The 24,176-nt window shown below is 42.6% G+C and overlaps 1 long non-coding RNA gene across 3 annotated transcripts; it reads right to left on the reverse strand.

The window, feature by feature from the left end:
• Positions 1 to 7,228: 7,228 nt before the first annotated feature.
• Positions 7,229 to 23,896, reverse strand: LOC140610381 (uncharacterized). Of its 3 annotated transcripts, none has more exons than XR_012012054.1 (3): positions 23,821 to 23,896; positions 8,695 to 8,808; positions 7,229 to 7,918 (listed from the first exon to the last, which is right to left on the reverse strand). It is a non-coding gene; the product is annotated as an uncharacterized lncRNA (long non-coding RNA). The 3 variants fall into 3 exon arrangements; XR_012012052.1 differs by having other exon boundaries at positions 23,627 to 23,886; XR_012012053.1 differs by lacking the exon at positions 23,821 to 23,896 and adding an exon at positions 12,433 to 12,845.
• Between the last annotated feature and the right edge of the window lie 280 nt (positions 23,897 to 24,176).

Raw genomic sequence — 24,176 nt, forward strand, 5'->3', positions numbered from 1 at the left:
ATTAAAATGTGCTAGCTAAAAATGAACATTTCAGGCTTGCCACGCCACACTCATCAAATCAGAATGCCTGGGATTAGATCCCAAGAATCAGCTTTTTAATAAGCACGATTAAATGTCATAACCACTGACTTAGTGCTTCCAATCTCCGAATTGATAGGAACTCAACTCCTGTCCTCTTACTCTGTCCTGGGTGGCTGGAAGGGTGATGACAGGTATCAGAATCACCAATTTCATTTCCTCTTGATTCTGATTTTGATCTGATCATTTCAGACCAGAGTGAAATGCTCTTTATTGACTGGGAGCCCTTGTGTTTGCTGCAAAGCATCTTCTTTTTTTTTTTTTTTGCCAATCAAGGAACAAAGAATTCATGTCACTAAACATACAGTGTTCTACTTGTTATCCATGTGGTTTTAATTAAGTTTTAACCAATTCCCTTTATCTTGTCATAGTTATTATGACCCTCCAAGTTATGTCACATTAATATGTGAAAACAGCCTCCTGGCATGTCTGGCCAAAGAACAAAGCCATTATGACCTGTCTTACTAAATTAAAATGGGGAGACCAGTCAACTTGCATTTTGTTGCCTTCTTTGATAATTTATGTTAAAGGTGAGCAAAGGTTCAAAGGAGACAACACATTGCAGCCTGTCATCCCCACTACATATACAGCAAATAAAAGTATTACAGACTTTAAAAATGTACATACATCACAAGAGAAATGAAAAACAAGGTAGTGTATGTCAAGGAAGCAATTGGTAGCAATCAATTTGATCTGTTGCAACTCAAATTTTCAGATTTATAAAAGTCTCTATAATGACCATATTTTCCCCTAATATCAAGTTGGCACATATTATTAGACAAAGAATTTTTTTTCCGATTCATGAATTTGCTTAAGAGAAAGATTTGCAAAGGTACACAAATGAAATCCCATTTGTCTGATTGCTATTTATTGGAAAAAGTGAAATGGAAACTCACCTGGGAAAATTTGGGAATAGAGTCACTGCAGGTAGAAACTACATTTTGGGTAAAACAAGACAAGGTAGGTTGCAAAGGATAGTACATGTTCCTGCTGCTACTGAAAACAGATGCTGACTACTCTGGGTGTGTTTAATGCAAGCACTTTTGAAGCCTCTTGCTGTGCAAACTCTCAAGTTACTGCACAGGACAGGACTGCTAAGCCTCATTAAATCCTTTTGCTGATAGATATTTTGGCACTTACTCACCAAGTGGCCTGTGTGTGCAGTTTAAGAGATCCTTATTTTTTAAAATACAATTCTCATTGATTAATCTTTATATATAGCTATCATTTCTTGAGCACCTGCCATAGGCCATGCACCATGCTGAGTTCTATTCCCCGCGCTAATTTAATTCAAATAGTAAGCCTAGAAGGTAAGCATTACTGTCCCTATACATGATGAAGGTACTGAGCTCACAGACTTTAAGTAACTTGCTTGTCAGTAATCGAATCAGATTTGAACCTGGGTCTCTGACTTCCAAACCTATAGTACCTAGCTCATTCCAATTCACTCACAAGACCCTTGCAAGAGTGATGAGTTCTAGGCATGCTGTCAACCTCTCTGTTCTGGGTTCTCTCTAGTTTGCTTTTTCACCCTATAAGCAGGACTTTATATTCTGGTGCCTGGCCAAGGTCAGTCACAATTCCTTCCTGTTATGTCCCCATGGCTCATTTACTTTCTTTATCATAACAAAGACACATCACCCCATTTTGTTCTACACGTTCAGTGTTTCTATTCACCACTTGATTGTAAGCTCCATGAGGGCAGGAGCTGTGTCTCTGTTGGTCACAACTATATCTAGTGTATCTCAGGGCACATAGTAGGTGCCCAGTGAATATTGAATATGCAAGTGAGTGAGTGTTGTACTAAAATCATCACTTAGTTTCTTGTCTTAGTGGAGTCTTTTCTTCTTCAGACCTGAGATTGCTCCCTTATAGTCATTACACCTTTTCTTTCTCTTCTACTGATTTGTCTCATCGGGACATGTAGTAGGTGGAGGAGCCAAGGCACAGATGCAGGTGTTTCTTATGTTAGTGTTCACATCCTTTCCTTCACCCTACACTGTGTTTAAAAGTAGAACGAGGCTTCTGGCTTTAAGTCCTATCAAACCACTGGATGGTTCTTTTGTTTCTTATTTTCTATCTCTAACACTAATTTTTAACTGGCTGAAGCATCATAGCCAGAAAACACCACCCTTGAATGTCCTGCTTACTCAGCTGAAAGCAGCAGCTGTTCCAATAAGCAATTTGAGGTTCGGCACCTGAGATTGGCTCCCTCTTTTAAGCAAGACTGCAAGCTCAACAGAATGTAGAAAAGCATGAAAAGGTTTCCTAGCCTGTTTCTCTTAATGTAGCAAGGAAATCAGCACAGGTTGAGGAAGGATATTTGCATTCTGGGCAAGGAGAACTGGCTCCTACATGTATAATTTCAGCTGAACTTCTTTTGATGGGGTCCTGGAATTAAGAATGATTTGTATATCAAGAGCTATGAAAAAAAGACTAAGAGATGGTTTTGTTATTATCCCTATTGTCTGTCCCAAGTGGTGTACTGGTAAATGTGGCTTTCCCTTCAGCAAAGCCCTGATTTGTGGTGTTTGCCAATTTCTGTGGTGTAAATACTCCCATTATGGCTATTTCAAACTAGCAACGTGATGTCATTAAATGCATAATAGAGAGGTACTGCACACAACCTGTTCCCATAAACTATTATAAGCACATTGCTGTCTGTTTTGATCCCATTAACTCCTACTTGGAAACAGTGGTCATTTAGGGCCTGAGCCAGGCCTGAGATCTCCCATGGGAGATAATGGTGGGTCATGAGGCAAAGGGTCAAGCTAGTGCTTGAGGCAGACAGACAAGGCCCATGGGCTAGAGAGGACATAGGCAGACATCCCATCTGGTGGGCAGGGGGTGGGGGTGTAGAGGGAGTCAAGGTGAAGGTCTAAAACCTAAAAGTTTAGCACAAAGGCAGATAGATTTAGAGTGGAAACATTGATGACACCACTGACATCTGATTGACCTTAGATTTGTTACTGAATATCTCCATGCTTCAGTTTCTTCAGCTATAAAATAGGGATATATAATAATAATTCTTATCTTAAAGAGATTGCTGGATGATGGGTTATTATGATAGGTGTAAAGTGCTTAGCATGGTGCCTGGCACAGAATAAGTACTAGATGCAGAGTCGCTATTTCAGTTAGGTGGGAATGTGGGAGAGCAGATGGGGCTTCCAGAGAAATGGCCTCAAACACTGGGAGCTGGTTGCTGCTTATCTTCATGGCCTGGCAGTAGGTCTGTATGGGTTGGCTGTACTAAAGGGTCAGGCCGGAGGTGGATTGCTCAGTGTAACTGTCGGTGAGAAAAAGAATCAAAACACTTTTTAATAATTGACGTTATATTTTTTTTGGCCTGTTTTCTAAACTGTTAAAAGAAAAAATCTCATTCTTTTCTTTGTGACAGGTTGTATAAAAAATCCTTAAGTCGAATCTGAGGTGGCTCAAGAAGAACCAAAAGGTGCCTTCTCACGCTGAAATCATCTCAAAGAAGAGATGAGAAACTGTATATATAGAAAGGGAGAAGAGGTGAGAGAATTATTATTACTGGAACATGAAATTTAGCTCTGAGCTTCCTGGTCGGTAAGTGAGGAAATATGTGGATGGAACATGTTACATAGCCCTCAGCACGCAGGCCAGTTCTTCATGAGAATGTTGTCTTCTCTGTTCTATTGTTTTTGTTGTTAAATTCCAATGGATTGCTTTGGTCACACATGAAGTATCCGTGGCCACCAGTCTTTTCTGATTTTCCAGAGTCTGTAAACTTGAGAAAATCAACCACTAAGAATTTATTGGGCCTTTTCTAAGAAGTGTGTTATGTCTTTCTAATGGGCCTGCACTTTCACTTCTCTCGATCTTCAAACAGCAGCAAAAGTCGTCTTAACATGTACATTGGACCATGCCTTGGAAGTTGAACCAAACTCTATGGTGGACCATGTCACCTTGCATGGTGTGACTCCAACGTCAGCTCTAGGCTCTGCCCTGCTCCTGCTCTGTTTCACTGCTTCCTCTCTTCTCCCTTTTGCACCTGACCTTCCCTTGGCCTGGGATGCTCTCTCCCCATTTTCACTGAGATGTCTCCTCTTGCCACCCGTTGCCTTCTCAGCCTTCACAGGTGGCAATTTCTAAAGCAGATTTCATCCCTGTTTATCTCTCTCTCTCAGCTTCTTTTTTTGCTTCTCTAACTGGCATTGGAACAAGCTATATTTGGTAAGATAAGATGAGGAAATAACTTTATTTTTCACCTACCACAGCTTCAAACCTGCTTGGGAAGGATTTGCCAAGGATGATATTACAAGCAAATCCTGTGGCTTTTGTGGTAAAATTTGAGTATTAAGATCATCTTGTTTTTAGATGAGTTAGTCCGGTCCAATGTAATGTGAAAACTTCAGTTCCTCGTCAGTTTAAGGTATTTTCCATGCTTTTAGGTTCAAGCTTGACATAAGGTTCTGTTGACCAGTATCCCATTGCCCAGGGACCAGAGGAAATAGAGGTTTGTGGTCTGATCTATTTTCCACCTTCTTCTATCTACTGCCTGCTGGACTTCCACTGGCATTTCAGCCAGACTGAGAGTGGAATAAGAGGCACAATAAAGTCTTTTTAGGTAGCTGGTGTGGTTTGCAGTTCTTTGATGGTCAAGTGTCCACTGTCAATGTAGATAAGCAATTGCTGTTTCTTCCTTGACACAAGCCCCCACTGGTGGTCTCCTTTCTGTCATTCTCACCCCAGGGTGGGGGTACCCTCTGGCTTCCCTCCTGGGAATCACTGTTCCTTCCGTTCCTTCTCAGAGCTTTACCTCACACCGCCTCTATCTGCTAGGGTGGTGGCACTCCACTGGGAAGTCCTTTTAAGACTGTTCAGCCCACTTTGCCCACCAGAAGCATTAGGCACCTTGTCCTGTGACACTCCAGAGGGCCAGGTCACTCCCAAGGCAGCCGGCTTCTCCTTTTGCACTTTTTCTCTGATCTTTGTGCACCAGGATTCATGAGAGCTCCCCTACTGTCATCATGTTCTACTCTCGTGCCATGGCAGCACTGGGGACCGGAGAGCCTTCTTACCACCTACCTGCAGCTTTACTCCTTAACCTCTAGGTTTCCCTCATCTGTGTAATTTGGGAGAAACAGGTGGACTATGGGTCATAGGACCAAAGACTGGTTTTAGCTGCCTCTTAGACAATCCTGAATGATAAGTCTATACCTTTATACCTTCATTAGAATTTTCTGGGGGAGTTGAGTGGGTTTTCTTTATCACTTATTCTCAGTTTGAGGCTTTGAGAAAACATCCCAAATTCCACCTGATATTTTATTACGTTTATGTAATTATTTATTTTTATCAGGAGCTCAGCCTAAGGAGAGAGTGCTGAGCTACCAGGTATAGGAGTAGCTAATTAAAGGATAAAGAACCAAAGTTTAAGCAAAAGGGAAGCCTTAGAGATGGTGATGGGGTCCACAAGAGGCTAAGCCAGAGCAAATGCTGCCTCCCTATATCCCATTTCCCCCCCATGGAATGGCATCCTGGTGGAGGTCATGTGGGTTACCATTGGCATGGGGGTTGTCTGGTCCTAAAGGGAGCCCTTAACAAAAGGTTCCTGCAATTTTATGGATGCTGGTGGAGGGAGGAGGAGGGACTGTAGGGACAGGGAGAGGAAAGGGGGAGGGGAGGGGGGGAGGGAGTGGTAAACTACTGGGTACCCAGAGTGAAAAAAATTGTCTTCAAGGTTTTCCCTTTCCTTTCCCATGAGGTTGGTTTGGCAGAGGTACCTGAGGATCTTGGATAAAGAGACCTAGGAATGAAAGTGCTTGGCTAGGAAAGCAAATACATGGAGTGTGACCAGAGGGGCCAGAGTCCTTGACTACATCTCCTTCAGAGGCTGCACTGCACTGGCTGTCCCCAGGCAGGTGTGAGGAGGGCAGCTGTCCGCCGTGAGGCCTGCCAGGTAGGGCCTTTGGAGTTGCCTGTGGCTGGTCCTGAAAAATCACACATACTTTTTAAACCAGGAGCCAGACTCTTCAATGTTATTTATGCATTTATTATCTTTCTTCTCTGGAATGATGCTGGTTTCTCTAGTACAAAACACAGTGCCTGGAACATAGTAGGTATTGATACGTGTTCACTGAGTAAGTGGAGGAATGCCGGGCTGGTGGGCTACAGAGAGAAGACCCCCTAGTGGCCTTCACAGAGTTACATTTGTTGAAGTCCCAGTGTCTCCTCTGGCAGCTCATGCTTAACCTCCAAGAGTCATTTATTACTATTAGAGGAAAGAAAACTGACTCTGATGGGGGGCACAGGGGAGGCTTCAAAGGCGGGGCATGGCTTGAGTTAGTGGGTCGGTTATGGATGGGATTTGGAGAGGGGAACTCGGAAAACGCCATTTGGCTCATAAACTTGACGTCAGACTCGCCCACACTTACTAGAGCCATCTGTCTTGATATCTCCCACTTCCCCAGCGGAACACTTAGAGCATGCAAATATCTGCTGGCAGCGCGCTGCTCCCCACCAGCACCAAACAGGGAGGGAAAAGAGAGGGTGGTATTTTGGGACTCCGATCCTGAATCTCATTTAGTCCACTCTTTTTTCTGGCGTGGACATTTCATTTCCTTGGGCTGTAGATCAGTGCTTGTATTTTTTTTTTCCTCCAAATCATTTTTACTCTCTTTCATCCTCTGTCACTGCTTCATGCTTCTACTGGATTTTAAGCTTCTGTTTATTGAATGGGGATGAGCACACATTCGGGTTTGTACAAATGCACAAAGAAAGGAGATTTGCAAATGCGTGACAGTCGTCATTATATTCTAGGAAACTTTGATCCACACAACCTATGAACCTTAACCCTCCCATCCTTGACTGTGGGGGTGGTGAGTGCGCATTGTTCCCTAAGCATTTAGCCATTTGAAGAAAAATCAAGCAAAACCCCAGGATCATAGAATCCTGGTGTCAGAGAACTTTTAAATTCTACCATATGTTAAAGGCAAAATTTATCTCTTGGGTAGAAAGGAAAATGCTTTGGTAGGCCTTTCAGTTGAAGAAAGCAAGCCCCCTCCTACCATCTCCCACCCACCCTAGGAGTTGCCATTGGATGGGTAAGGATGAGATCAGTAGACACTGGAATACACTTATGTGGTAAAACACGACAGATTTTTTAGTATCAAATTGCAGACAAGACAAGAAGTTGTCAGGGGCCCAGGAACCTCAAGTAGGGCCAGTGGAGGAAACCAAGAGATGCTGCCGGCTGCTGACACACAGGGAGGAGCCACAAACTGTATATTTCTAGGGTTTGGTATCTGACTTCTAATTTGAAGTTGTTTTCTGCTCTATGCTCCAAATATCTTCTGCTACTCCCCAAAATGTCAGTAAAAATCTGCTCCACACAATTGTCTTGTGTTAGGGGCACTCTGAGGAGTAAATGCAGACTGGAATTCTGTAAGTCAGAGGGTTCAGGTGGTATGGGCAATAATGACACAGGCATTGGGGTGAACTGACTCAGAAGCAGACAGGAAGGAAGGAAGAAGAAATCTGCAGGGCTGCTTCATCTGTAGGAGGAAGGTGGCCATTGAAGGAGTAAGAAGAACCTGATTTTGACTTTACCTTGTCTGTGAATTCCATCTTTCAAACATCCATACGCTTGATGAAATGCTTTCTTGATTGTCATCCAAATCATTGATACAGAGCAGCGACAGACCTGAAGAGGCTGCTGTTTCTTGGGGTTGCAGTATCAGAAGCCACCTTTGGAGACCTACAGCCATGTGCCAATTGGAATCCTTGGGTCTCCTAGTTACAAACTATCCACTCTGTGTCTTCACCAGGCCACACTTCTCCAGAAGGACATTTTGATATATCTTTTCCTATGTATCTGGAAACCAGAAAGTCCAGGTCTGATGAGTTTTCTATACTTTCTCAATTAGGAACCACATTTGAAATAGGAATAGATCGATCAGATATGACTGATTTATCATAAACACGCTACATCCCTTTGGCTGTTTTTGATGTTCTGAATGGTCGCAAACCTGATATCTAATAGACTTCTCCTCTGTCAGGGCTGGACGTGACTGCAGTGATGGATCATCTAATCCCACAGCCTCATTTTGTAGAAGGCCCTGAACTTCTACTTGGCTAAGGTCATATGGCTGGTAAAATGTAGGGAATTGAATTGAATTTGTAATAAACATATCCTCCCCCAGTTTTCTTCTACATGCTTTTTGGGGGTAGAAGATGTGAATGTACTCTGTAGCTGAACTGCGGTCTTTTTATGTTAGCTTCTGAAATGTGCATGTACTGTTATTCCAAACAGAAACTAAACTCTTCTAAGGACAGATACTTCTATTATTTGTACCAGAGGCCAGGGGTGCTGCTGACCATCCCATAATGCACAGAACTGTGCTCTGCAGCAAAGAATTATCCAGCCTCAAACTCCTGTAAGAACAGGTCTATTATCATTTGTATTGTGTTCCCTCTTTGTATCCTGTATTAAAGAACTTTGCAGAAAACATTCAGTTCTATGTACCTATATTCAACTGAAGTTATTTAAGATTTTGCTTCCAAGCAATTGTAATTCTTCAGTTCTACAATGATGAACTAGGTCATTTCAGATTGATGTTTGGACTGAGAACTAGAAAAGCAAACAAATACCTATAAGAAGGTCCTGGAGAAGTTCATAGGGAGGGAGAACCTGTGGGTCCAAGCTCTGTGATAGGAGGGCCAGGAGAGGTGAGCTCCCTGTTGAGAACAGCTTTCTCCCTCATCCTGAAGGAACAACAAAGCGGCAGAGAAGTGAGTGGGCTTTGGCAGTCTCAGGGACTGGGGGCTTTTGGTGGAGATCCTAAAGGGCTACGTTCTAGGAAATGGTTCTCAATGGGGGTAACTTTTCTTCTTCAGGGGACACCAGATGTCTGGAAACATTGCTGGTTGTCACAACTGTGAGAATACTACTAGCTTCTAGTGAGTAGACTGCATGGTCAGCTCCCACAACAAAGAATGATCTGGTCTAAAATGTCAATAATGCTGAGGTTGGGAAGTCCCAGTAAGAAACCCTTACTAGGAGTGGAGAAGAACTGGAAAAAACCATCCTTCATAAAGACTGAAGGCCAGCTGAATCTCTGAAATCTCTGGTTGGATTTTTAGCCTAGGTTCCTGACAGAAGCCAACATGAATCTTCTGGAGGAGGATAATACTACCAAGAGTCTCAAATATACACCAGCAACTGAATGTAAGGTGGGGAGGAAGGGCAAGGGACAGAAACCAAAGTCAAGGGGTCTACGTTGGGAATCCCTGGGTGGCTCAGCGGTTTAACACCTGCCTTCAGCCCAGGGCATGATCCTGGAGTCCTGGGATCAAGTCCCACATCGAGGTTCCTGCATGGAGCCTGCTTCTCCCTCTGCTTCTCCCTCTGCCTGTGTCTCTGCCTCTCTCTCTCTCTCTCTCTCTCTCTGTATCTCTCATGAATAAATAAATATAATCTTTAAAAAAAAAGGGGGGGTCTACGTCCTGGTATTGTCCAATGGTGAAATGTTCATTTAACTAGACTTTAATTAGTTAAGGATGTGTGTGGTAGTCTTTAGAGTAACCGCTGAAAGAATGGTGCTAGGTATAGTATAAATTATATGCATAAGATATATATTATAAATTATGTATGCAAATTATATATACTTAAAGAATATGTTATAAATTGTATATGTAAAATATATTTAATAAAGAAGGAAATTGAGTATTTAATATATCCAGAAAAGTAACCAGAACTCAAAAAAATAGAAAAGAAATAATATGTAGAATCAAGCCCAAGTATATCAGTAATACATTAAGTGAAATCTACTATTCCCACTAGAATGCAAAGATAATCAAAGTGAGTAAAAGAAATAAAAGAACTGTGATTTTTTTTCAAGCTTCCTGACTCTGAACAGCAAACTGCCACAGAAGAATAATATTTATAATGGCTAACGTTATACTGACTGATTTCTGTTTAAACCCTTTACATGTCATCTAACCTTCAAGGTTGGTCCTATTACTTTCATCTCTTTATAGTAGAAAAAACACACTTGCTCAGTGTCACATGGTTAGTATGTGACAGAATGAAGATTTATTTTACTTCATTTTTTACAAAGATTTGTATATATTTATTTACTTTAGGAAGAGAGAGAGAGAGAGCAGGGGAAGGGCAGAGGCAGAGGGGAGAGGGAGAGGGAGAGAATCTGAAGCAGACTCCGTGCTGAATGAAAGCCTAACATGGGGCTTGATCTCAAGACCCTGAGATCATGACCTGAGCCAAAACCAAGAGTCAGATGTTTAACCAACTGAGCCACCCAGGTATCCCCAGAATGAGGATTTAAATCAGGCTCTTTGGACTTGTGTTCTTATCAACGTTGTTAAATCAATTGAGATGTTAGTTAAAGGACAATCCTTTTTTTTTTTTTATGGCATTTCTGGGAGAGTTTCAACTGATGGTATTTTGTCCCACAAGTAACTAAATGATATTTTTCATGACATATTCCCTTATTATTTTGTTCAGATAATATAACAACTCTCACTATTTTCTTTTCTTTCTCTTTTTTTAAACACAGTTATCTTGCATTTTATTTTGCTCACAAGTCTACAGGCCACCTGCATTTCTATGGCTCTGGGAGGGGCTTAGCTGATCTTGGTTGGACTCACTTCTTGCGTCTGTAGTCACAGGAAGCTTAGTTAGGCATTGTTTGGTTTAGCATGGCATCAGGATATGTCTTGTCTGGTTCATGTAGCTTTCCAGTCGAGCAGACAAATCCAGCCTTATTCTTGTAAAGCAGGCTGGAATTTAAGAGAGTGAGTAGAAGCACCCAAGGCCTTGGGGCCCAGAATGGGCTCATCTTCATTTCTGCAGCATTTCATTGGCCAAAGTAAGTCTCAAGGCCAGCCTAGATTCAAGCATAGGGAAGCAAAGTCTACCTCCTTAGACAAAGTGCTAAAATGTCACATTGCCAGGAGCATGTTTACATGTAGGTGTGAAAAATCAAGGTCTTTAGGGCAACCCAGTCTACTACATCAGCATCCTGGCAGAAGTGATTGGCTCTGTGACTACTAAATCAAAGGAACTCGGGTAACAGCAATGTGGTAATCTGGGAGGATGACAATGCTTGTTAAGTGATAGCAAAACAGTTGGCAGATTTTTTTCTTGTGGTATCTTGGTCCCTATGCTCCTTTTGGGCCCATTTTCATAGAGGACTCTTTGGTTACAGACAATAGAAATGAACTCTTCTTGCCTGAAGCAAAAAGAAAATTTACTTCAAGGACATGAGGGGATATATGGAATTGACTAGAGGTTTGGAGAAGCAGGATCAGGAATGAAAGCATTTCTGGAGGGAGTTGGGGTGTAGAAGTGGCAAGAATAACAAAATAGTGGTATTTGGAAATTGCACTGGGATACTGCATTTCAACCATTTGCATTTCAGGGGTCACTTTATTCAAAGTTCAAATTTCAACAAGACAGCATCTAATTGGCCTAACTTGGGTCAGATTCCCTCCCCATGGTTAGGGGATTGCAGGACACTCCAAGTGACATTCCCACCAGGTATAGTCAATGGAAAAGTAATACCCAAAAGATGATATGGACACAATTATCAGAGGAAGGCAACACAGATGTTGGGCAGCCAAGAATAGCAAAGATCCACTACATCCTTTTAAAAAGAATTCCAAGTAGCTGTACTATGAGTAATTTTTCAGAAAAGACATTTAAAAATGGAAGAGTACATATATAGGGACAAAAGAACCGGGAAGAATTATAATAAGATATAAGTAATTTTCTGTGAGTTGTGGGATTTGGGTTAGTTCCTTTTTTCTTTTCTTTTTTTTCCTACAGTGTGTATTTGTTACTTTTTAAATAAAAAAAATAAACTTTATCCTTTAAGATGAATAGAATGAGGAAGGGAGTCCCTTCTGATGGTCTGAGGACATAATCACTAGCTACTCTATATTAAAATAGGAGCATATGTTTCCCCTAAAATGAAACAACCAACTTATACATTAAACTCTAAACAGAAACAAACAAACAAAAAGACCAAAAAAACCCAATGTCAAAAGAACTCCCAATTTGGAAAAGACTTTGCATGTAGGTTGGGTGTAGAAGGAAGCGATTTCCCTCCATTTTTCTGGCTGGCAGTTCTTTTGGGCTTTGGTATTTGTTTCACCAATAAGGTGTTTCAATATTCCTCCTCTGCAAAGGGGCTGTGCTGGTATGAGATGCTACTGAAGACTCTGGTCTGCCCAGACAGGTCTCTGCGAATGGGACCTGTGTGGGGAGAGGATCCTTTTTTTTTCTGGGTTGGAAAAAAGAAAAAATATAGAGCCTTTGCCCTGCAGGGATGATAGAACACAGTCTTTCCTAATCAGAGGGTCACTCACCTCGGCGCTGTGTTGGGAAGAATCATCATCTAATTCCAAGCCTCAGGCTGGGTCATCAGACACACTGTCTTCTCCCGGCCCTTCTCCTAGCTTCTCCTACCAGTTTTCGTGATCCAATTTCTCTGCTCCCTCAGACCAGCTGAAAAGGAGGTTATGAGCTCTCTCCATCATTCGTCACTCTCCTAGGCCCTTCCTCCTTGGCAGTTTTCCCATTTGGGGTCTTTTTTCTCTTCCTCTCACTGTTTCTCCTCCTCTCCCCCACAACCTCTGTATCTCTGGGGGACTTCTGTCTGTGCCTCTGGGCCTTCTTCTTTCTATTTAGCTCCCAGAACCCATTCTGGGATTCTATTTTCGTCCATCCATCTATCCAACTGATCACGGTTGAAACCAGGAGTGCAATCAGTCCAAGCCGCCGGAGGCATCGGCTCTGGTTCTGCCCCATGTTGCTTTGTTTGTGGGCTATTTTCTGTTTCCCGTCATGCTCTAGGAGAACTGCCTGTCAGTGTTGGGATTGTGCTTTTTGTCCTCCTGCCAGCGGGCCCCGCTTAGGAAACTGAGATTAGAAAAGATGGGACGTTTCAGAAAAAGGAGACTGTGCTATCTCGGCATTTCCTTTTCCAATAGCAGATTTCTTATGCTTTGATAATTCCAGAGTGAGAACACAAATTGTTAAGTGGGTTGAGGGGGAGGGTTCTAGTCAGAGATAACGCTTTCTCCTTTGAGTCTCTTGGGGCTCCCTGTACCCTGCTCCTGGCTCTCATCACTTGGTGCTGATATGGTGTCTGTACACCACGGCCTTTCACCCCAGCCAGGGGGCTCCTAGAGCCCAGGGACTCTGCCTCCCAGGCTCTTGTGCCCAGTAAGTGATCAACACGTATGTGGATTCAAGATCTTTTTCTCCTCCGCGAGATTGGTCTTCAAGCCCAGCCACCCACCAAAAATGTCCTGACATCCAATGTGGTTGCAACTGATTCCACCTGAGAGGACAACCATGGGGTGGGTGATGGGGGCCGGGGAAGGAAGAGGTGTAGGCTGGAAGAAGGAGGGCAGCATAGGGCCCCAGAGGGCAGGACTGGAGTTAACGCTGCTAAAGTAGAAAGAGTAAAGGAGCCCATTAGTCCTTCCATCTCAGAGGACCGGATTGATCCTTTCAAATTTCTCCACGTTCAGGGATAATAAAAATGTTAATAGCAGCTAATAATTGATGCTAATACTACCATGCAGGAACTGTTCTAAAAGCTTTGCATTTTCTCACTCCTTTTGTCCTCAGAGCAATCCTAAAACATGCATTCTGTTCTTGCCATCCCCATTTTACAGGTGAGGCAATGGAAGCTGAGAAGTTGGGCCGTGGTCACATGGCTAGTAAACGCAGCACACGGAAATCGTGAGTCCAAGTAGGTGGCTCCAGAGCTTGGGTCTTGTAATCACTGCACTCCTGGTGATTCCCAAATGTTTGTCTCTAGGACCCACTTATCTCCTGAGGGTCCTCTAAGTGCAGCCTTCCTGGGATGACTAGAGACCCGGACACTTGGTCCTGTCTCTATGCTCCCCATGGTCATGTAGAACTGTCCAAGGATGACACTGCAAAAAGGCCTGGGGAGCTGGGGCAGTGGGGGCAGGGGGGAGAAGAAGGAATGGGGAGGTCCCTCACACAAGCCTGCTTTTCCTCCTCCCCTACCTCCTGTGTTTTCTCTCTCAGCTAGCAGCACTTCATTCCAACTAGTGTAGGCACCCAGGAGGCTATGAGTTTTCTTGTGCTTCCTGTGTCCTCGCTTTCTGTGTCAGCATGACTTGCTCCTCTGGCCTCTTCATGCTTCTCACATCCTCCTGTAACAAGGACTACGAGTGCCACTTTTGGGTCCCTTCAGCACTCTCTGGGGCCCCAGTAGCAGTAGCCTAAGGGGCATCTCCACCAACTAGGGCAGCATCTAACCCACACGGGTTACAACACAGACTGCTGCACCCCTGCCCAGATTCCCACTTACTGGGCCTGGAGCATGGCCTGGGAACTTGCCTAATGCCACATCACATGCCTACGTCATTCACTTCACTTCATCTCATCATGTGGGCATTTTGTCATCTCACATCATCATGAGAAGACAAAAAGGGTTAGATGCAATATGGTATTTTGAAAGAGACTGCATTCATATAAATTTTATTACAATATGTTGTTATAATTATTCTATTTTATTATTAGTTATTGTTAATCTCTTATTGTTCCTTATTATAAATTAAACATTAACATAAATCAGTATGTGAAGGAAAAATCATAGTTTATACATAGGGTTTGATACTATCCATAATTTCAGGCATCCCTAGGGATCCTGGAATGCATCCTCTTCACATAAGGGGTGACTGCTGTATGTGGGAGCTATTGTTATTGTAGGGTCAGAGCTAATGTCTGCAGAGGTCCTGTTGGTGGCAGGGTCTGACTTCTCTGTAGGTTAATCCCTGAGAGTCTGTGCACGGCCTGGCTGCTGCTAGTCACTCCCACAGACAGAGCTTGCTCTTTGGTCTCACTCTCCTTCCTGCCCAGACGGGGCTGGCCCCTCTTTTTCCCTGGCCTTTTGCCCTCTGGATCTAACTTCTTTAGAAGTGCATGGGATCATGTGAGACATGAAATTCCAGTATTGCAGTGGGCAGCTTCCTTCAGGGGATTCCTACTAACAGTGCTATTGATCCACTAGGAATCTTGGCTGGATAGGATCTGCATCTCTAGTCTCTGCAGCTGGTGTCCCAGCCATTTTAGGGGGAAACTTACTGCCAATTGCCCAAGTGATTATTACTGTCACTGTCTGTGTGCTCTTTTGCTGCCAAACCAGTGGGAGAAGGGCTTGCGGAGCTAAGAGAAAGAACTCACCTTGTATTCAAAGAAACTGCAGTTGCAGGGTTGTTTCCCAATTTGCTCTTATGTGAAAATTCAGGTAAATATGCCACACTTTAAAATGAAACTCAAATATCCAAAAAAAAAACCCTGGATGTCTTCACTGATTAAATCCTCCACCCCCACTCCAAGCCAGTGGACAACTCCTTGGGTGTCCTGGGAGGCTCCTGTTCCCTCTTTATTGGAATAGGAACTTTGGAGTACATGAACTCTGAGGACTTGTCCTTAGAAGTCCTGAATCCTGTCATTTTGGGAATTTTGGCTGTTCCTAATTAACCTTGACCTTGTTCTCTCTGTAGCCTCAGGCTAAGCCTGCCTGCACAGGGAGCTTAAAAAACCCGCAAGATATATTACAGCTGGGGAAGAAGGAGAGGAGTCTGGCTCTTAGGAAAATCAATTTGGATTCAGCAAATATTTGTTGAGCTCCCTACTATATGCCATTTCCTGTGCTAAGTTCACCTACAGATACACAGATTCTTCAGTAAGGCCTGTCATACATCAAGATGGCCCTGTAAATAAGTAAATAAGTAAATAAGTAAAGCAATTAGATAGACAACTGGACTCCATTTGTCCACATGACCCTCCAGAACCAGTTGCTTTCTTTGCTATATTTAAATTGAATTTGCATATTTGATTTAGTTTCTTGGGCCTTCGGTTTACTCTGATCTAACAATTTAAACATTTGCTTTTAGACTGAAGACATTTCACAAGATGGTCTCTTATTTAAATATCTTAATATGACCTAAGGAAGAGGCCCAAATAACAGAAACCAGAATCTAGCCACAGAGCCTCAGCCCAAGTCCATTGTAAAAGCCGGTTGTACGTATGACTTTCTGCAGTGCAGGGGATATCCCTGGGGATAGAGATGAGATCCTGTACTCTCTGGTGGATCGTTGCTGGGCAGAAGGTCAATGCTCAGTAACATCTGCTGAATTTGGGATCTTTCTTTTCTACCTAGAGCATCTCCTGGAGAATATAACAGTGAGAGGTCAGATGTTCCTCACCCACTTCTCAGATCTAAGGGCACCACCTTCCTCCCTCCCTCCCCGTTCTATACAGCAGCCTTGTTGCCCTTCCCACTGTGGGTTTGGAGGGAGCAGCTGCCCTTGTCTCCACCCTCTGTTTGTGTGCTAGGCATCTGTTCCATGTATTGCCTTTTAAAACATAAACATTTAGAGTTAGAAGAAAGATCATAAGCTTGGAATTCTTGTTCAGAACTTTTGGGCTCTCATGGTGGTGGACCACAGCAATTTAGAAGTGAGTTACTTAGTAGAATTTAACCTTGACAGAGGATGACTGTTTGGGCTGTTATTTAATGTTATTAAATATTGCCCCAATTTAACAGAGGAGCCTCTTTTCCCAACCTTATCCTATCATCACTTTCAATGTCCTCTGGGGAGGGTAAAGGGAAAAGTGGTTTATAGTGAACATGATGTTTTATGTTGTAGACTATGCTACATAGTAGGCACTTAACTATGTTAGTTCTCCTCTCTAGATAAAATGGCATTATCCTGAAATATGGTCTTTCTATAGTGTTTCTGAAACAGAGGTTCTAATCTTAGTTCATGAGCATGGATGGAAAAGGACTGCACCATTATTTTCATTTATTGCTAACTGATTTTTAGGATGTCTTTCAGTGATGAGTGGGAATAACATACCAGATTACTATCAAGCAACACTTGTGACATTGTCTTTAGAAATACTTTGATATTCTGTTGTAATTGTGGCAGATATCCTGAAATATCATTTATACTTATTATTCATTATACTTATTTACTATTAGTTCTTATTAGGCCCACCATTTATTTCAGGCATCAATAAAGAAGCACATATGTTACTTAATCTCAAATTTATGTTTTTAAATATTTTGTTAACTATATTTCAATATAAGGTGCTTCTTTTATAAGTTTATGCATTTTTTTATATATATTAAAGAACATTATTCTGAGAAGGGCTCCATAAGATTCACCAGACAGCCTTAATCTCAGCACAAAGATTAAGGACTTGTTTTCCAATGATATTCTCTGGTCTTTAAATAGCTTGTATGGGATCCCTGGGTGGCGCAGCGGTTTGGCGCCTGCCTTTGGCCCAGGGTGCGATCCTGGAGACCCGGGATCGAATCCCACGTCGGGCTCCCGGTGCATGGAGCCTGCTTCTCCCTCTGCCTGTGTCTCTGCCTCATTCTCTCTCTCTCTCTGTGACTATCACAAATAAATAAAAATTAAAAAAAAAAATAAATAGCTTGTATGTTTTTTGTTCTATCTTTTCCTCCTTAATGTTGCTTAGGATACTTAAATACCTCCTTCTCTTTCTTGATCTCCCCCAACCTCTCCCTCTTGGTGTGTGCACATTGAAGCTTCAGGGAATAGAGAAAAATGACCTAACTATACCTAACTATATCTACTCTTAACATCTTGGTAAACTCTGAGAAATATTTATTTTTATGCACAAAATTTTATTTTTGAATGCATTTGTAATTAAATGGTTAATCTCAAATTTGTAACATACTTCATCCATTTTTTTTAAACTAGTGAAATATCCTATGTCATCTTAGTTTGAGCTTGCCTCCCCCTACCCTCGCCCTGTTAACAAGGTTAAGGATTATACCATTGCTTATTTGTTCTAAATTGTAGCTAACTTTTATTTGCTTTTTGAAAGTAGGTAAATATGCTGCCCTTGGAATGTATTTGGCTTCCTTTGGATCCATCCATTTTTGATTCATATGTATTTTTGGTTCTTGCCTATTTAACACTACTTCTAGTCATATCTTCATTGTTCTAATAGGATACACTTTGGGAGAATTATAGCAGGAAATTTAAATCCCTAACAGTTTAATGGTGGAGTCATTAGTTTTTAAAATACATTGTCTGATTCTCTCTCTCAGATAAGTAGGCTCTAGTGCTCTGATGTTGTGGGAACTTAGGTCAGTCATTGGGGGGATATAAGGCATCTCTCTTCTGAAACTGTACTGTATGGAGGTTAGGGGTAGAGGTAGAAGGCAGCATTTCAGAGAGATGACAAATCAAAGCCAGATAAACCATTGGCATGAATGGCCAATCCCCAAGAAGCTAAGCTAAGAGTGGAAAATTCATATGCTTTTGAATTCAAAGACTTTCACTTGGATCCATTTACTCACTTAGTGACCTGAGAGGGCCAAACTTTAGAAAGCTCAATTTTTCCCATCTATAAAAATAGAACAATGTTAACACCCATATCTTCCTGAGCTCGTTGTGTGGATCAAATGGAATAATAAGTGCTCGCTTCGGCAGCACATATACTAAAATCAAATGGAATAATATATATAAAAGTAATGTGTTGGTGTTATTTTGTGATTATTACTGGTTGATATACAAAAAAAAATGTGGTAGATGTTTGGATGAGATACTACAAACTATTCAAATAATCCTCTTTTCCATGAAGACTTCCAAATCTTCCCCGTGGTTAGTTGTTCCTTGTCTTCTCTGTCTTCAAACTATGTTCATGTCACTGTGGTAGCACTTTCCTCTATATTGTCATTTCTTACCCATATCTTTCTCTCTCTCCACCAGACTCTGAGGATAGGCACGTGTGTCATCTATTGTTTTGACCTTAGCACCTAGCACAGTCCCTGGCACATAATAAGTCCTCAATAAGTCAATAAGTAAAGAGACAAAGTAAAGATGTAACAGTTTACAAACTGGCAGAGAAGAGAAGTTGTATACAGATGCCACTCCAGGCGAGTGGGTGACAGTTATGGAGACTGATGGCATGGGAGGGCTGAGCAAAGACAGACAGACTGCTTAATGCTATAGGGAGAGTTCAGGGAAGACTTCTTGGAGGAGGAAGATTTTGGGCTACACCTTGAATGCCATTTGCGTATCAACTGTGCTATAACAAATATATATATAGATAGAATGATTGCATATATTTTCATACAAGTCACAAAACTCATTTAAATTCAATGTGTGTAATATTCAACATGCGTGGCTTTGCCTGGTTAAATGAGTCCAAAGAGGGTATTAGAATTGCTATATGGTATTAAGAGAAAACACACAAAGGAAGTTCCTTGTTGTTTCATATATCCAATCATTGAAAACCCAACTGTACATATTAACATGGGGAAAAAAAGCCAAACCAACAAACCCAAACTCTGTTAATTAGGATAATGGCTAACCTGCTGTAACAAAGATACCCTAAATACTATGATTTAAGGAAGATTAGTTTATTGTACTCTAATGAAACATCCCTGAGGTGAGCAACTGAGGCTGGTGGGCTGCTCTGCTTCATGGAGCCATTCATGGACCCAGGTTCCCTTTTTCATGTTATTGCTGTGCATTTCTTAAGGCTTTGTCCTCATTGTGTGATCGCTCTGTGATACTGATCATAGGAAAGGAAATAGAAGCTCTTCAGGGCCAGTGGCTTGACAGTGTTGCAGAAGTTCCACAAGCCATTCATATCCAATAGTTGTACACTTAGCATGTGTAACTAAGCTGTAAGGGAGCCTGGGAAATGTAAGCATAACCTACATTTCCCCATCTTTAATTCCATTCCTATGGAAGAAGGGATATGTGGATTCTCATGGATAACCATTACTGTTTGCCAAAGGAAGACTACATACAACCTGATCAGCCATTTACAAGCATATATAGGGAATTTTAGCAAACATTTAATCAGTCTTTCATTGCAGGCCTAAACAATACATAGGTACCAAACCATCCAGAATCCACAAGGTGGTAGAGGTTCTGGTGGCTTCTCTAGTCCACTTCTAGCTGGAGGATTTAGCTGGGATCTCTTAGGACCTACCCAGAACTTCTTCCTTTCCCCCTCTTTCTTTACATGAGCCTTTGGCCATCTTCATCCAATGCTCCTTTCTTAAAGCTTCTGCTTTCTCCCAGTATCTTGCCTTATATTTGTGTCATTCCCTGCTTCACATGGTCCCACTGCTGGGAAAGGGCATGGGGCAGAGCAAGGGTTTCATATGCTGCCATTAGAGAAGGGGAAAGAAAAAGAGGTCCTCACCAAGGTCTGGCTTGAGGGCCTCAAGGACATTTAACCTCTTGTACTGTGAGAAAGCGTATTCCTGCTGACTGATACTCTTAAAGAATCTGTGAGCCTTTATTCTCTCTGCATTACAAAGCACAGTCCTTTCTTACAGATAGTAGCAGAGAGAAGGTGATAGAAAGAGGAGAGAAATGCCCACTCTACCACAATGGAAAGAACTGATGAATGAGTGAGTGAATGAGTGAGTGAGTAGATGAATAAATGGGATTTCTACCTTGCTTCTGATTCCCCGTTGTGCAGGGATGCAGCAGGATGCCAGTCAGATGCGATTCCCTCTCCCATGGGGGTCCAGTGTGGAGGTGAAAAGAGCCCCTGAATGAGTTCTTCCAAGTGGCCTGAATTTTACGAGGTTGCTTTGACACCTGTAACTGGGTGACCTTGGTTGGCATGTCAGGTGAGGAAAGGTTCATCTTCCAAATGAGTTTCAGGCTAAGATTTAAATGGTCTGAAAGAGTTAATCAGATGAGGAGTGAGTGAGTGAGTGAGTGGGGTGGAGGATGGGCAGGGGAGAGAAGAACATTCCAGGAACAGAGAAAAGCATCATGAGAACCCCGAGGCAAGAGCGAGTGTGGCCCCTTAATGGAACCAAGAGACATTCACTCTGGCTAGAGAGCAGGAAATGATGGGGTGAGGGCACCCCGGCTGTGTAATTCTCTCCAAGGAGTTTGAACTGCTTCTGAGGGCAAGAGGAAACGACTGGAGAATTTTAAGTAGGCAAGTGATATGAATAGATTTGCACTTTAAAAGAAATCCATCTGGAATCAGAGTGGAGAATAAATTGGTGGAGGGAAAGGGAGAAGGGCAAAGCAGAAGGCCGTTGCCATGAACTCTGAGTGAGAGGATGGCTGGGAGAGGTGGTAGAGACATTGGAGGGAGAGAGATTCAAGATTCCTTGGGTTCCAGCCAGGGGATGCATTGGAGGCTAGGGAGAGCACAGAGGACTTATTTGCCTGGGGAATCTATAGAAAGGGAATACCCTAAGACTCTGAGCTCTAACTATATGGTCCCTCTCTACCAGTGGCTGGTAAGAAGAGGTCTTCTCCTGACAACCACCAGCAATGGGTCGTTACAGATGAAGAAATCAAGGCTGCAAGGGACTACCTATTTAGCCCAACATCAAAAAGGCAGAAGTAGAAAAAAAAAAAAAAAAGACAGAAGTGGCTGATCAGGACTCAAACCCAGACAGGCAGCAAGCAAGTCTGCTTGCTTTACACACCTCCTCCCTTGCACTGTGAAGATCGACTCTTGCCATGTGCTGTGCTCAAAAACTTTGTGGTTTCTTCTCTCTGAGTTACAGAGCACAGTTCTCTTTTACAGCTTTAGTCTCAGGAGGCAGCAGGAAAAGAGTGATGGAAAGGTAAGAGATGTGCCCACTCCACCAAAATTGAAACCTGCAGCCATCCTGGGATTTGGGAGTGGACAGGATCCAGCAAAAAAAATTAAGAATAGAGGGAATGGGGTGCCTGGGTGGCTCAAGAGTTGAGCGTCTGCCTTTGGCTCAGGGTGTGATCCTGGGGTCCTGGGATTGAGTCCCGCATCAGGCTCTCCGCAGGAAGCCAGCTTCCCCCTCTGCCTAGGTCTCTGCCTCCCTCTTGGTGTCTCTCATGAATAAATAAATAAAAATATTAAAGAAAAGAATAGAGGGAATGTAACAAAAGAGGCAAGAGTGGGAGAAACCTCATCCTGAGTCTAGAGAACCATGACCTTTCCCATTTTCTGCTCTTCCCCATGATTCAACCATATGGTGGTGTAGAAAGTGCAAGACTTTGGATCCAGACAGTCTAGGATGTGAATCCAGCTTCTATTTATTAGCGGTGTTGAAGTTTTTAGCCATTTATATTGACTTACTAAGCCTCAATTTTTTAAATTACATCCATATTAAGCATTCTGAGATAGAATAACAAAGAACATACATGGAGAATGATTGATTAAGGCATCTGGTGCATGGTCAGTACAGAGAGCACTGGGTTCCCTCATTCCTGGGTGACCATTGCATTTACCATCCAATGGGGACTCTTGTAAGGAGAAAGGGGATGCTATAATCATTTCACTGGGACAATAGGCAAACACTGGACTGTTCCAGCAAACTGGGACACATGGGGCAGCCTGTTCACACCCAACTCTGTCACCAGAAGCCATAAAGTCATTGCTACACAATTCTGCTCTGGGGTTGTTGGAAATCTTCAGTCTTTTAGGTCATTCATTCATTCATTCATTCAGCAAAATAATGCTGGGTCCAGCACTGAGTGCAAGGGAAACAGTAGCTAACAAGATCCATTGCATGGTACATCTCTTGCAGGAGCTCAGAGTTGCACGAGGAGTCAGGCAGTGGCCCCACAGTGTGATCATCACAAGCTTAGGGGTAATGGCAGGGTATCTGGAGGTGAGGCACGGATGCATGGAATTCAGTGCTGGAAGAGCCCCTTGAGACTTAGTCCATTTTACAAACAAGGATACAGAGGCCCAGAGAGATAAACTGACTTGATTAAAATCACCTACCTAATAAGGGTCCGACTAGAGCCCAGAAGGTTTTTTCTGATGTATGACACCCAAGATGTTGGTGACACAATTACTCTGGGCAACCAGAGATCCTCCCTGGGCTCCACCCAGTGTCTGTCCCATCTTATCCTCCATGGGGCTCATCTCTGGACCATCTCTGCTCACCACTTCTCTTCCTTTCCGCTCTCTACATATTTAATTAGATACTATGGGAGATGCAGACATTGAATGAAAGAGGTTCTGACCCTTAGGGAGATGAATGAATGAACAGTAAATGAGAAAAAAAAAGACAGAAGAAATTGTTCATTAGAGGTAAAAGCAATGTGCACTGGTGATTTAAGATGATTAATTCTGGTGGAGGAATTAGAGAAGGCTTCTTTTGAAAGGTGGCATTGATGCTGAGCTGGACATTTATCAGAAATTTTTTAAATAGATGGAGAAATGGGAAAGGCAGACTGAGACTAGCATGATCAGGAGCATGGAGAATGGAAACACATTTCCTATTTATGTGATTGTTGATGGGGGCCCAGGATGAGAAATTTAGAGGAACAGTGATGTAAATATGTTGTAAAGAATCTTTAATTCATTTTGAAGGGGTCTTCTTAAAAATAACATTAACAAGTAATAAGAACAACAATATTAATAATAATTCAGTGACTGCCACAAGCCAGCCATGCTCACGACCATAGTTGTTTAGATGTAGACCTCATGACAAATATTTGAGTGTGATGTTGTAGCCCCATTTTGTAGATTAAGGAAATATAAGCTTACCTGTTCATCTGAGGTCACAGGGTTGGTAAATGACAGGTAGATGAGCTATTGAATCCACGCCCCTTTGGAATAGGCAGAGGCCTCAGAGAAGTGTGGAGCGAGGTGTGGGTATAGGCTTTGCCACCAAAATGTCCTGGATTTGAATCTTACTGATACCCCTTCCCAACCATGTGAACTTGGCTGTGTCAACTTACCTCTCTCAGCTTCACTTTTCCTATCTCATAGGTGGGCATAATTATAGTGTGTATTCCAGGAGTGTTATAAGCATTTAGCCACTGGTTGGCATGGCACTGACCAGTCAGGATGGATGCAACTTATAACCAGTCAGAATGGCCATTATGAGGACTGCCTCTACCCACTTCAGATCAGGCTGTTGTGAAATTTAAGTAGCACTGTACTTGTAAGTCATTTGGAATGGTACTTAGCACGTTGTGAGCACTCAAATCTTGGTGAGTTAGAGAGTTTAGGGTAGAACAAGAGCAGAGTTTGGAAAGGAGAAGTCAGATGGGGAGAAACTGTGGGATGCATTCTGAAGGACTTGGCACTGGGA

Source organism: Canis lupus, chromosome 2 (genome assembly GCF_048164855.1).
Source record: "Canis lupus baileyi chromosome 2, mCanLup2.hap1, whole genome shotgun sequence".
Classification (NCBI taxonomy): domain Eukaryota; kingdom Metazoa; phylum Chordata; class Mammalia; order Carnivora; family Canidae; genus Canis; species Canis lupus.